The sequence below is a fragment of the Cavia porcellus genome, unplaced genomic scaffold, assembly GCF_034190915.1.
Source record: "Cavia porcellus strain 051 isolate PalLab524CR breed Dunkin Hartley unplaced genomic scaffold, mCavPor4.1 scaffold_2, whole genome shotgun sequence".
Lineage (NCBI taxonomy): Eukaryota > Metazoa > Chordata > Mammalia > Rodentia > Caviidae > Cavia > Cavia porcellus.
The window spans coordinates 141,399,849-141,412,147 of NW_026947485.1; the positions used below are offsets into that span (position 1 = coordinate 141,399,849).

A 12,299-nucleotide genomic window follows, 5' to 3' on the forward strand; every position below is an offset into this window, starting at 1 on the left:
TACAAACAGAAGTAACACCCTACAATATTTTAGCATTATAATTATTATACTGGTTTTTGAAACTTAATATTTGGGTCCCCCCCATCCCTTAATATTTACTACGTAACAGCCATATATAAAAACTGTTACTACTATGTAAGTGGTAGGTGCAACTCAAATTTTTTTTTTTTGCATAATTTGTATTTCTTCTTGTTAAAACACTGGAGAAAAAAAAAAACTACCAAATTTGTAATGTTCACAGACCTAAATTATACCTACATGATAAAGATGAAAGTGATTTGTGTATCAGCAGCCTGAATTACTCTGTCTCCGGACTACTGACATCTATCTTTGAAGTAGTGCAGAAGTTACACTAACTAGATACTAACTAATCTTAGACAATGTATATTTAATGCTGTCAACTACTGCAGAGAAATAGATCTTCAGTACAGGTCTTTTATGGAAAAAAAACAGAGGAAAGGTTTTCTGTGTCTCAAGAATGCTAGCAGTGAAAACGTCTAGATTATAAATGATACACTCAATCTTTCTATACACTGACTGACAAACTTGTGGCTCTCAATAAAAAGTCTTCATAAAGCCCACACATGTATATCAGGACTACATCAGTGCATAATTATATTTTGCAGTTTTTTCAATCTTGTCTTATTCCACATTTGGGTTGAAAAATATTTTCTGATCTTTAATCACTAACATAGTTAAGGTTTATCCTCATTGATTTTTCCGTTACATTTTCATATACTGCGACTTCATTTCAGAAACTGCTTCAGATTAAAATATCTGGAGAAAGGGGAAATAAAGAGTACCTTTATGCCAAAATGACAGTGAGACCAATAGGAATATATACAGTTGCTTCTGAATAACACACAACAAATTCATTTTTTTCACCCACAGGATGAGCGAAAATGAAAGACTACGACAAACTTTAACAAATTATATTCTATATTACAACCTACTGAACAGCAAAATCACAAATGTACAAAGTGCAATACAACCCCGTAAACTCCAATTTTTGCAAAGTGTCCAGCCCTACAAATGATGTTAACAGAAACTCTTGAAGCAGAAAGTTGGGCAGAAGGTGCCTTCCAACACCTCATCCCATCCCTAAATGGCCTAGGGAGCAGAAACTTTAGGACAGTACCAGCTTCACACTGGGGTCTATCTCTCCGGTAGACCCCTGGAGAACATGCAACAACGAGGAGAAAGGCATCGAATTGCAAGAAGCTGACACAGGGATTTGGGGAAATCCAGAGGGCTTCAGACGACCGCAGGGACCCAGAAGTAGAAAGGGACTGGAGTGACCCTTTGGGTTGGGTGCCGGGCAGCGTGAGGCGGCGTCGGGACAGCAGCTGGCTGAGAGCAGGGTGCGGGTGCGGACGAAGGCCGAGGTTCCCCGGCCCGCAGCCCCCCAACCCCGCGACGGGGCGGGGCCAGCGCCCGCCACAGCCGCTCACGCCGGCACCGGCCCCTCAGCCTCCCGGTCCGGGATGGTGGGAGGGGCAGGCCTCGCTGGGCCGGGGGTGCGGCCCGTCTCGAGCCGGACCTGGAATGTTCCGCCGCGGGAAGGAGGGTAAGCAAGGGACCCTACAGCCTGGGGCGGGGATGAGGGGTGGCTGAGGGCGGAGGAAGAGCCCCGCGCGCAGCCCCGCCGCAGGGCCAAACCCTGGTGCCCCCATACGGGCAGGGATGGTTGCCCCCGCTCCGGGCTGGCCTTCCCGCCTCTTCCCCTCTCCCTTGGCGTTGCCCCGAGCAACAGCGCCTACCGCCTGCGGCGCCAAACGTACCTACCTAGAACCTGACAAGCAGGAGCCCCTCAGACACTGGAGCCCGTCGCCACCCCGCGTCACGGGGACCATCTCAGCCAATAGACGTTGCTGTCAGGAACCTCTGCGGCCAATCCCGCTACACTCCGGTCTCCGGGCACCTTGGAGACTTTAGCCAATGGGCAGGAACGGGAGGCGGGCACTGCGGCCGGCCCCAGCCCCCTCCTCGACCACCTCCCAAGGGGCGGGGCGCGGCCCGGGTCTGGGCGCGGAGAGGCGGTGCTGGGCTCGAGGCCCGGTGGGCGCGCGGAGCTGCGGCTGGGGAGTGCGGGGGCGTGGAGCCCCGGCCGCCGCCCTCCGGGTCAGCTCTCCTGCAAACCAGGTCCCGCTCCCCGCCTCAGTCAATGTCTCCTCCCCAGGCTGTCCTGGGCTGCCGGGGCGCGATGGGGCCGGAGGCGGGCGGCAGCAGCACAGGAAACTTCGGAGGCTCGCCTGACCGCGGCCACCTCCCGGGGTCGGGGTGATAAGCGGGGGCCGCCGGGAAGGGGCGACCGCGTGGGCGGCGCGGCGGGCGAGGAATTCGCGGAGGCGGCGGCGTGAGGATACTGGGAAGCGCTGGAGCGAGGCGGGCCCGGGAGCCCTCAGCCCTCTCCCGCGCTCTCGGCCACTCTGCTCGTAGATTCCCACGTTTGAGTGGCATCCGTTGTAACGCTGACTCCAGTGAAATGATTTTTTATCTTTTCCAATTCTGAGTTCTGAGTCATTCCTATGTTCCCAGTGCCTGAGACTAAGAAAGTAAGTCGCAGGACTCAGTACGCGCAGTACTGGACTTGTGGGTGTCGTACTAACGTGTAAGGCAGCTCCTTGAATGGGTTCTCTGGAAGAAATCTTTACAGAGTGTGCTGGCTCGCCCTGTACTCCCTGCGCTGGGACACCGAGGAAGAAGGATTGCAAATCGGAGACAGGCCTGAGCAATCTGTGGAAACCCTACCTCAATGAAAACCAGCCTGGGGAGGGTGGGCGCTGACTACTCAGCTCAGTGCTCCCTGGGTTTAATTCCAGTACGACCAGAGGAAAAAACAAAACAGATAAACAAAAAAACCTTACCTGTTCCAGAGTCAAGACTGCGTGAAGAAACCAAACTGATACTGCTCTTCCACTGAAGGGCGTTGCTGAAGAGTCCTTCGCTAAAAGAATTGGGTGGGAAATGAGTAATGTGATCTAAAATTATTAGGTGATGTTTAAGGTGTGAGCTACTCCTCACGTAGGGCTGACCCAGCTTCCTTTAGCAAGCTTTTTAAGGCATTATATCTTACACATGGATTGAACTAAATTATTTGCCTGGAATGAATCTTAACGTCACTCTATGTACACCCTCTCCCTCAAAAACCCTTGCCAAAAAAGTGACATTTTTTTTTCTAAACAGGCTTAGTTCTTTGACCATAATAAACAGCCAGCCTCTACCCATAGAAGAACGTAAATTTTTTTTTCTTTTTTTATTGGTACCAGGGATGGAACTCAGGACCGCACACTTGCAAGGCAAGTGCTTATGCCGCTGAGCTAAATCCCCTGCCCCAAGAACATAAATTTTAAATTGGACTTTTTTGTTGTTATTTGAAAGACCAGAAAACCAAATCATACTCTTAAAGCCAAGTGTTTTTTTTTTTAAAAAATTTTTTTAAATAGTAAAGATTTTTTACCTCTTTTTCTCAGAGCATTTTTCCTATAACAAGTAATTATGAAGTGCTTTCTACTTCTTTGAAATGTACATAAACACTTTGGAAAACTAGATAGATTTTTTTTTTTTTGTCAGTTTTACGATCCAAGAATATCTCTCAAAACCTGCAGCACCATTTGAACAGTAGGATCTGACTTCAGTGTGCCTTGCTCCACGTAGCAAAACTTCCTACTGCTTTTCAGGAAAATTTGTTTTTCCTCTGTTAAAGCTAATCGGCTAACTCAGGTCAGTGTCCCCAGCTCTCCTGTCAAGTTCTCTTATTTGAGAACTGTTCATCTTGAAAATACATGTATGTAATGGTATGTGTCTGCTCTGCTATATAAAATGAGATTTCTTTCTGTTTTTGCAATCTCATACCAAATTGCCTATGATACGTAGTATTGTGGTTTAATGTTTAAGAGATAATAAAACTTTTCTCTCTACTACCTTTGTGGAGAGGCTTTCTTGGTTGGAAGATTGTTATTAGTATATTCATTGTTTCCCCCAAAATACTTACGCCCATAATATTGAGACAAAATTAAGGAAGGTTACTTCTTTTTTAACTTTTGCTATCTAAAATGATCTCGTTAGTTGCTATTTTATCATTGAACTACAAATAATATCAGAAATGATGATGTTAAATATGTACTTTTATGTTCAAACTAAGCCTCTGTGAGTATACCTCTTAAAACATGTTAATTGGCTGTATTTGTTTTAGTTACTTTTTACTCATTGCTGAGACAAAATACCTGATGCCCAAAGTAAAGGAAGAAAAGGTTTATTTCCTTACAGTTCTTGGAAGTTTCAGTCCATACTCAGTTGGCTCCAAGGCAGCATGGCATAGTGGTCAGCCACACATGGCTGCTGCAACAGCAAGGCACTAACCAGCAAAGAGAGACACACCTTTCTCCTGCCATTACGTAGTATGTTGGCTCCACTCCTAGGCGGGTATAGCACTCACACCACCTATCCAAGCGCTACACAAGGAACCAATCGCAAATGCTAAATTTGATTGTGTCCACAATTTACGAGGTTTGGGGGGCCACTGACAAAAACCATAACAATATTAAATATTGTATGTCATGTCAATATGAAGGACTTTAGGGAAAGTTTGTGCATTAAATAGTTTGGTATAGGAGGTGACCTGCTCTTCCTGATACCTAGCACCTGATACCAGTGCAACTGTGGGTTGCATTGCAGGTGGTAGATTGAAATTAACTTGCCAGGCGGCTCCCCTTGAATGCAGAACAGTTGGTTCAGCTTTAATTAAACAACCTTGTCTCCATGTAATGATATGTATAGTGCTAGCGATGCTATTTCCTTCTCCCTTCAATAGGCTCTAAGCAATGCAAATAAGGGTAGCTAAGGTACTGATATGTAATCTTTGAAGCTAGTCAGTAGTTTTCTGTTTCTCAAATCATGCTCCTTATAAACAGTTGAGAACAGCAGAATGGCAGAGCCCCATAGCCTAGGAATGTCAACTGGGATGGAGCCACAAGTTATGACTTTCCAGGACACAAATATTTACATATCAAACTGAAGCAACAGCCTCCTAAGTCATTCAAATGCTACCTCAAATCAAATTACGCAGATTGGTCTTTCTGCATACTCTTCCTGCACATTGGACCCCACCTGGCCAGCTCAGCTCACATTACTTATGTCATTCCCGCCAATCTCACTGTCACTCATCCTTGAGTCACTCCCTTCACAAGATAATAAATTTTGGGTAAGGCCTTGGGTCAGGGCCTTTGTTACATGTATCCTTGAACTGGATCCAAGACCCCTTGGCTGCCTGTAGCTTTAAATATGCCTTAGTGTCTATTCTCACTGTGAGTTGGTAGATTGGAATTAATTTACCAGTGTTCCAGTAGCATTTCAATGGGATTACAAATACAAAATTTCTCAGGCTGAGAGGAGGACGAGAAAAGAGATTATAATATTTAGATCATGATATACAATATTTAGTTTACAATAGTTTGGGAAGCCAAATGTAGCTTTGGACATTGTTTCATCAAAGCTTTAACTTTCCCAAGACCCTTAGGAGTTCTTGACCTTTATAAAAAGAGAATATAAATCTCTGGTTGGTGAATTAGTGATTACATATTTGCAGAAAATAGTTTAAATATAGATAAGTGGTGGTATATGCCTGTAATTCAGTAGGCTGAAGCAGGAGGATTGATGCACATTGGAGGCCAGCATGGGATACAAGTGATTTTAAGGCCAGCCTTGAACTGCATACTACATGGTGAGACCTTGTCTTAAGAAAAAAGAAAAAGAAAGAGAAAGAAAAGAGAAGTTTTTGGTGTACTTTGAGTGTATACACTGCTTGTGAATAAGGAACCCACTATCAGAAAGCAGTAAGAGTCTGTTGCATCAATAGTTATCACTCTCACCTTAGGATACTTAAATTGTCTACCATGTGCTAGACATTATTCTGGAAAATACAATTTTGCATGAATGTGCTTGAAATAAAGGAATATGGCAAAAAAATCTGCAGATTTCAGATAAAAATTACAGCACATCTAGTTTTAAATATTTTCTATATTATAATTACCTTTGCACTGTACCACATTTTAATAAATGTCTTTTCAGCTGCTTCTAAAAATACTGTGCAACTTTCCTTATGTCTTATAAATGTAGGGAGACTATAGAAGAGGGAAGGAAAATAATTTCCTGTCTAGATGATCCATGGGCTTCATAAAATAACTTTCCCACAAAACCTGGAGGAATATGTATCTCAAAACTGTTAGCCACCCACCAAAAAAAAAAAAAAAAAAAAAAAAACTGTTTGCATACAATTTAGTATATTCTTTCTTTGAAATTTAGCTCTGTACCAAGTATCACCATGACATTTCCAATGCTGGAGTACTATCTGGCTATATGCAAATAAATCTATATTCCATTTTCTCAAATAATAAATTTTATGTTTTAATAACATTATCTGAACAAATGAATATAATAATGTGTATATAAAACTTAAATTATTAGTGAAAAAATACTTTTAAAACTCTTTATTTTATGGTTAGTGCTAGCTGTTTCTCATCCTGTCTCTCACCCTCCCTTGTCTTTCTCTTTAAGAATGTTTCATGAGCTTCAAGAGGAATCTTGGCTGTATGTCATCTTAGTTCAGTAGTTCCTATTTATGCCTCCTTCTTTAATGTGTGCCTCTTTTCTTTTCCTCTATTCTGCCAACTTCTTTGGTTTTTAACTCTCTGATGTCTAATGCACAAGTCATACCTAACCACTTTTATATAATCACTCCTAAAATATGGTGATGTGATATGCAGTACTGAAAGCATATGTCTTTATCCTATATATCTATAGTATCTTTTTTCAGAAGATCTAAATTCACTTCATTTTGAAAACTGCTCTCTTGAATTAACATCTTTTTCTCAGAATTCACCTGTCCTTTCCCACATTCCCTTATTTTTGGTTCACTGTGCCTTCGAAGACAATGGTCAAATGTGGACCAGAAAATACCGGAGTAACAATTTGCAAAGGTGGTATCTTCAGAGTCAGGTGAAGACCTTTTTAGAAATTCAAACTCCTGCATCCTGTATACTCTTAAAGATTCTAACTTTAAAGTTCTTGGTAGAGTTTGGAGAATCCGTGTGTTTGCAACGAGACCATTGAATTTGGTCAATGTCATATACAGTACTGGACTCAGACACCTAGGTCTGCTCTCTTCCCAAACTCCATGGGACAACCTAAACACAAATGCCAATGTACCCGAACTCTAAGGCCCACAGATCTGTGAGGTTAGGAGTGAGAAGAGAGACTGAAGTCAGCATGCTGCAACTATGGTGGGTGGAAAGTCTACACAGAGTAGGTAGACCATATTCTCAGATTACTTCCTCCACCGAGTTGCTGGGTAACAGTTTACCCCAATATGCAATAAGAGTTACTCCCTGGTAAATTGAAGTAGATAACCTCTGTTCTACATGACAAAAGGACAACTAAATATTGAGTGAAGTATTTTCCTGCACATTGAAGTGAAAGGAATAAGTGAAACTCCACATGCTGAACTATGGAGACATCCCACTAAGCTCTTCCATATTTATATCCCTCAAAGAGGATATGGGGGATTTCTTTCTAGGCAAATTGACTTGTCCAAGGAAGAATACTGTTATGCCTATCTATCCACAAATTCCAGTCATTCAGGTAGCTTTCCTCATTCTTCCCTGAATCCCCCTCATTCCAACTTCTGGTACTCAAGATTGAACCCACGGCCTTATCTCTGAGCTATGACTTCAACGTTTTTTACTTTATTTTGAGAAAGGACCTCTCTCCCTTGTCTTTGCTTATTTCATTCCTAAATGTAGAGACATGTGGGAATGATCTCACTTTTGAGTAAATCTACAGTTATAAAAATTAGACATCAAAACAAACAAGAAAGGGGGACATTTAAACTACATTGTCAATTTGATTGGCTTGGAAGCCACCCAGAGTTTAGTAAAGCACATTCCTGGATATGTCTAGATGGGTCACAGAGGTGTACATTGGAACCCTGGTCCATTCCTTTTCTCTGCTTCTGGGTGGCCATGAAGTGATCCACATACACACACCTTCCTGCTAGGCTGCCACTTCCTTAGAACCAGGTAACACTGGAATGAAACATCTGAAATTGGGAGCCCAGTAAGCCTTTCCTTTAATTTGTAATTGTCAGATAATTTGATGCAGCAATGAGAAAACTAATACAAGAACCAAAACCAAAGGACAAAACAAGAAAATTTCAAGAGAATTATGATTTCCTTAAAGAAAGAAGAGATTTTATGAATGAAAACAGGATGTTACTTTTCTAAGGAAAGAGAAAAAATGAACTTTTTATAAATTAAAAATTCAAATTTTAAATTTTAAGGCAATAGAATGAAGTTAGGAAGACTCAAAAGATGAATAAAAAGACAAATGGTTTAAAAATATGAGGGAAAAGAATACTTAAGGTCAAATCAGCAGATCAAACATCTGGCCTAAAAGAAAAACAGACTAAAAGGAGATAGGTAGGGAAACAGAATTATTAAAAAAAGATATTTTCACAGTAAGAGATGACCTAACTTTCCAGACAAAGAATCTAATGAGTGTCTTGTAATATGAAAGAGAAGAGACACAAAAGCATTTAATCCTGAAATGTCTGAATAGTTGAGATAAAGAAAAAAAACCCTAAATCCTTCAGATAAAATAATAGTATACACACAAAAGATCGGACATAAGAATAGAAAATGGTATTGGGATTTTTAACAGTCATAATGAGCGTTTGGAGGAGAGGGAAAGGGCATCATCTTTAAATTTCAAAGTAAGGTGATTTATAATCTACCATTCCTTATAAAACCAAGCAATCAAAGAAATTGCAAAGAGCTGGGGGAAAGTATTTTCAAGCATGCAGAGTATCAGAAAGTTTCCTTCCTACTGAGTAATTTCTCATAATGTTACTTAAAAGTGTTTTCCACCATGAAGAATTAAAATAAGAGAAATAGAGACAAAGAATCAACACTAGAGAAAAAGAAAGGTGGACGCCCAGGATGAGGTGATGGTAATTTCCAAGAAAATAATTATTCAACAGGCCTAAAAAGCAATCAGTAGACATTGAGACAGGGAATGGAGTCTCCAGACCTGATGTCTCCATGAAAATAAAGTCAATAAATTTCCTGATGTATGTACCACATGAAGAAGTGTCTGCCCGGCAAGTGCAAGGTCCTGAGTTCAATTCTCATTACTAAAAACAAATAAAGAACAAAACAAAACAGCATATTAGTGTTGCAGGAAAATTTCCAAGTCAAACTGAAAGGAAGACACCACATGGAGGAGATAAGACAGCATTTAATCTTTTTGCCAGCAAACTGTTGAATCTTCGTGCCAGCAGACTATTGCAGAATAGTTCCCAAAGGCAACAGCACTGAATTTACAGAGTGCCTAGTTTATATAGTTTAGAAGTAGGATATACAAAGCATGTGACAAAAGGGTAACATAATTGGATACATGCATTGAGTCAAATTTTGACAGTCAGGCTAGTCTTGAACAGATTTTTTTTTTAAACAGAGGAATTATTTATCATAATATAGAAACGTTCTGAGAATGAGGGGAGAGGGCCAGTACAAGGTGAGCATAAAGGTGTCCTTGACTAGTCCAGAGTCTCTAAAGGTACAATTACTCTGACTCAATGCTCCTTAGAATTATAGAGCTGGGCTTTAGACATTGTCAAGGTCAGCTAAATTCAGCAGAAACTTGGTCAGAGATCTTAAATTGCTCTCTAATTTGTATCATGAAACATCTATAAGTTTGCTATTTTATAGATGTGTTCTTACATTATAAGTGTGCTCCAACATTAGGGCTCCAATTGAATTTGGAAATCACTTAAAAATAAACATATAGGAAATGAAGCGATGGAAAATTAAGCAATTACCAACCACAGGGGAAAACTTTCTTTAATAAGGGAAATTTTGCATTTTAAAAATACAATCACAGTTTAGTGTGGTTGCATTACTGTAATCCCAGCACTCCAGAGGTTGAGGCAGGAGGATTGTCATGAGTTTGCAGTCACCTGAACTACATAGTGAGTTTAAGGCCAGTCTCAACTGCATAGCAAGATCATGTCTGGGAAAAAAAAAAAAAATATATATATATATATATATATATATATATATATATATATAATGCATCGTGTAACTCAGCCTTAAAAATTATTACATAATGCCAAATGCTCCTAGTGTAAACACTAAGTAGTGATTAAACCAATAATTGTAATACTCTCAGTACTACAATATAATAGATTGAAAAACACTGAGTGGAGCTAGGCATGGTGGCCCATGCCTATAATCCCAGTATTTGGGAGGCTGATGCAGAAGCAGAGCAGCAAGTTAGTTTGACACCAGCCTGGGCAATGTGGCAAGACATAGTCTCAAAACAAGCAAACAAAAAACAGAAAAGAAAACAAAACTAATGGAAGGAATGTGAGAAAACTAAATCTCCTTTGGTGGAATAAGAAATCAGTGGATAATCACTGTGACAGTTAACTGCACCAACTTGAGTAAGAAACGCTCAACTGCTCCACTACATTAGATCAGCATAGCCCTGAATGTAATTGAGGGAATTTACTGACCACAGAGGCTCACTCTAGGGCAACTTGCGACCTCAATGTTATAAAGGAGAAACAAAGTAAAAACTCTGGCTTCCTCTCTTTTTTCAGAGGAGCTTCCTCTTGCAGACTCTTCAGCTTCCAGCACAAACCTTTCAGCCTCCTGACAAGGACTCACACAGAACACTAGAGTGAGCTCCAGGTCTTGCACTTCTTCGAATCTCCAGTGAGCAGGCTTCTGCACTCTTCCACGCCAGATTCTGTGGATAGCTGCAATAAGCCTATCTTGTAAATTCTCACATATTTGTATTTCTTGGTTTAAATCTGTTTCTCTAATAAGCACTGGCTGATACAATTACTAATGTTAAAACGTCAAGAAAAGCTATTGTAAGCATGCCTCATGGTAGAAAGACTATGCACCTGTGTGGAGAGGAAAGAAGACTTCAACTCTAAGAGGCGCAGAGCCTTCAATAGGGAACTACAGGGGACAGGTTCTTCCCTAAAGTCAAGTGGAAGAGACAGATAATAAGCAAAGAAACAAATCAGCTGGCAACTTAAAGTTGTGATCAATGCTAGGAATGAAATGAATATAACGTGAGAGAGAAAAAAGAACACTGGAAAGAAGAGAATGACTAAGCTTCAAATCTTAGCTTCACATTTATAATAGGAATTTAAGAAAATCCCTAACCTTTCCAATTCTCTATTTTTGCATCTGTTAACTACAGATAATAATTCTAACCTTACTGGTTCTTATAAGAATTAATTAAGATAGAGTAAATGAGAGAATTTTCCATTTATAAGTCCTTTCCAGATACAAGGTTTTTACCCTTAGGGAAATCCTTATCACCTCTTAATTGGTTCCCTACCTTCCTTCCTAGGGTTCAAGCTACCTAACCATCACCTCCATTCAGATGCTTTGGCTTAGAAGTGTGTTTAGTTTCTTAACCTTTGCTTTAGTGACTCTACAAATCTACATGCAATTTAACTACATAGTTTTATCTCCCACCACACAGTTAGCTTCTGCCACTCCCCCTCTAGCAATGAAATACTTTATACCTCCAAATTTGTTTTAATTTACATACAGTAAAGTCTCCCCTTTTTAATTGTGTAATTCTATAGACATTGAACATGCCCAGTGACCATGCAACTATCACTATTATCCAGACAGAGCATGGTTCCAAAACCCTCCACAAACTTTTCTCATGCTACCCCTTTGTACCTATCCCTACCCCACAACTGATGTGTTCTTAATAAAATTGTTTTTGGTTTTGGTTTTTTGAGGCAGGGTCTTGTTATCCAGTGCAGGCTGTCCTTGAACTTAGTATGTAGCCCAGGCTGGCCTCAAACTCAATGCGATCTTCTACCTCAGTCTCCAAAGTGCTTGGATTATGGGAGTGCATCACCATTCCTGGCTCACTGCAACAGATTTGTCTTTTCCAAAATGTCATTAAATAGGGTCACACAGTATATTGACTTTGAGTTTGCTTCTGTCACTTAGAATAATGCATCTGAGGTCTATCTATGTTATTGCATGTAGTTTCTTACATTTTATTTCAGTGTAGTATTTCACTGTCTATCCATTTCCAAATTGGGGCACATTTGGGTTTTTTTCCCCCATGTTTTGGCAATGATGAATAAAGTTACTATAAATATTCCTATAAAAGTTTTATTTTATGAACATAAATTTGCATTTTACTTGGACAAATACCTAAAAGTGAGTTTGCTGGGACCTGTAGTAAATGACATTTAACGT

The 12,299-nt window shown here is 40.5% G+C and overlaps 1 protein-coding gene across 13 annotated transcripts in view; it reads right to left on the bottom strand.

Annotated features, from left to right (window-relative positions):
* The window catches only part of Fer (FER tyrosine kinase), a 409,026-nt gene extending 407,110 nt beyond the window's left edge, over positions 1–1,916 (bottom strand). For 12 of the 13 annotated variants that reach the window (XR_010046446.1, XR_010046447.1, XR_010046449.1 and 9 more), the window contains exon 1: positions 1,786–1,916. The gene's annotated coding sequence lies outside the window, so the exon portion shown is untranslated. The remainder of the gene's footprint in view (positions 1–1,785) is intronic. The other variant, XM_063245476.1, reaches the window with a different exon arrangement.
* Between the last annotated feature and the right edge of the window lie 10,383 nt (positions 1,917–12,299).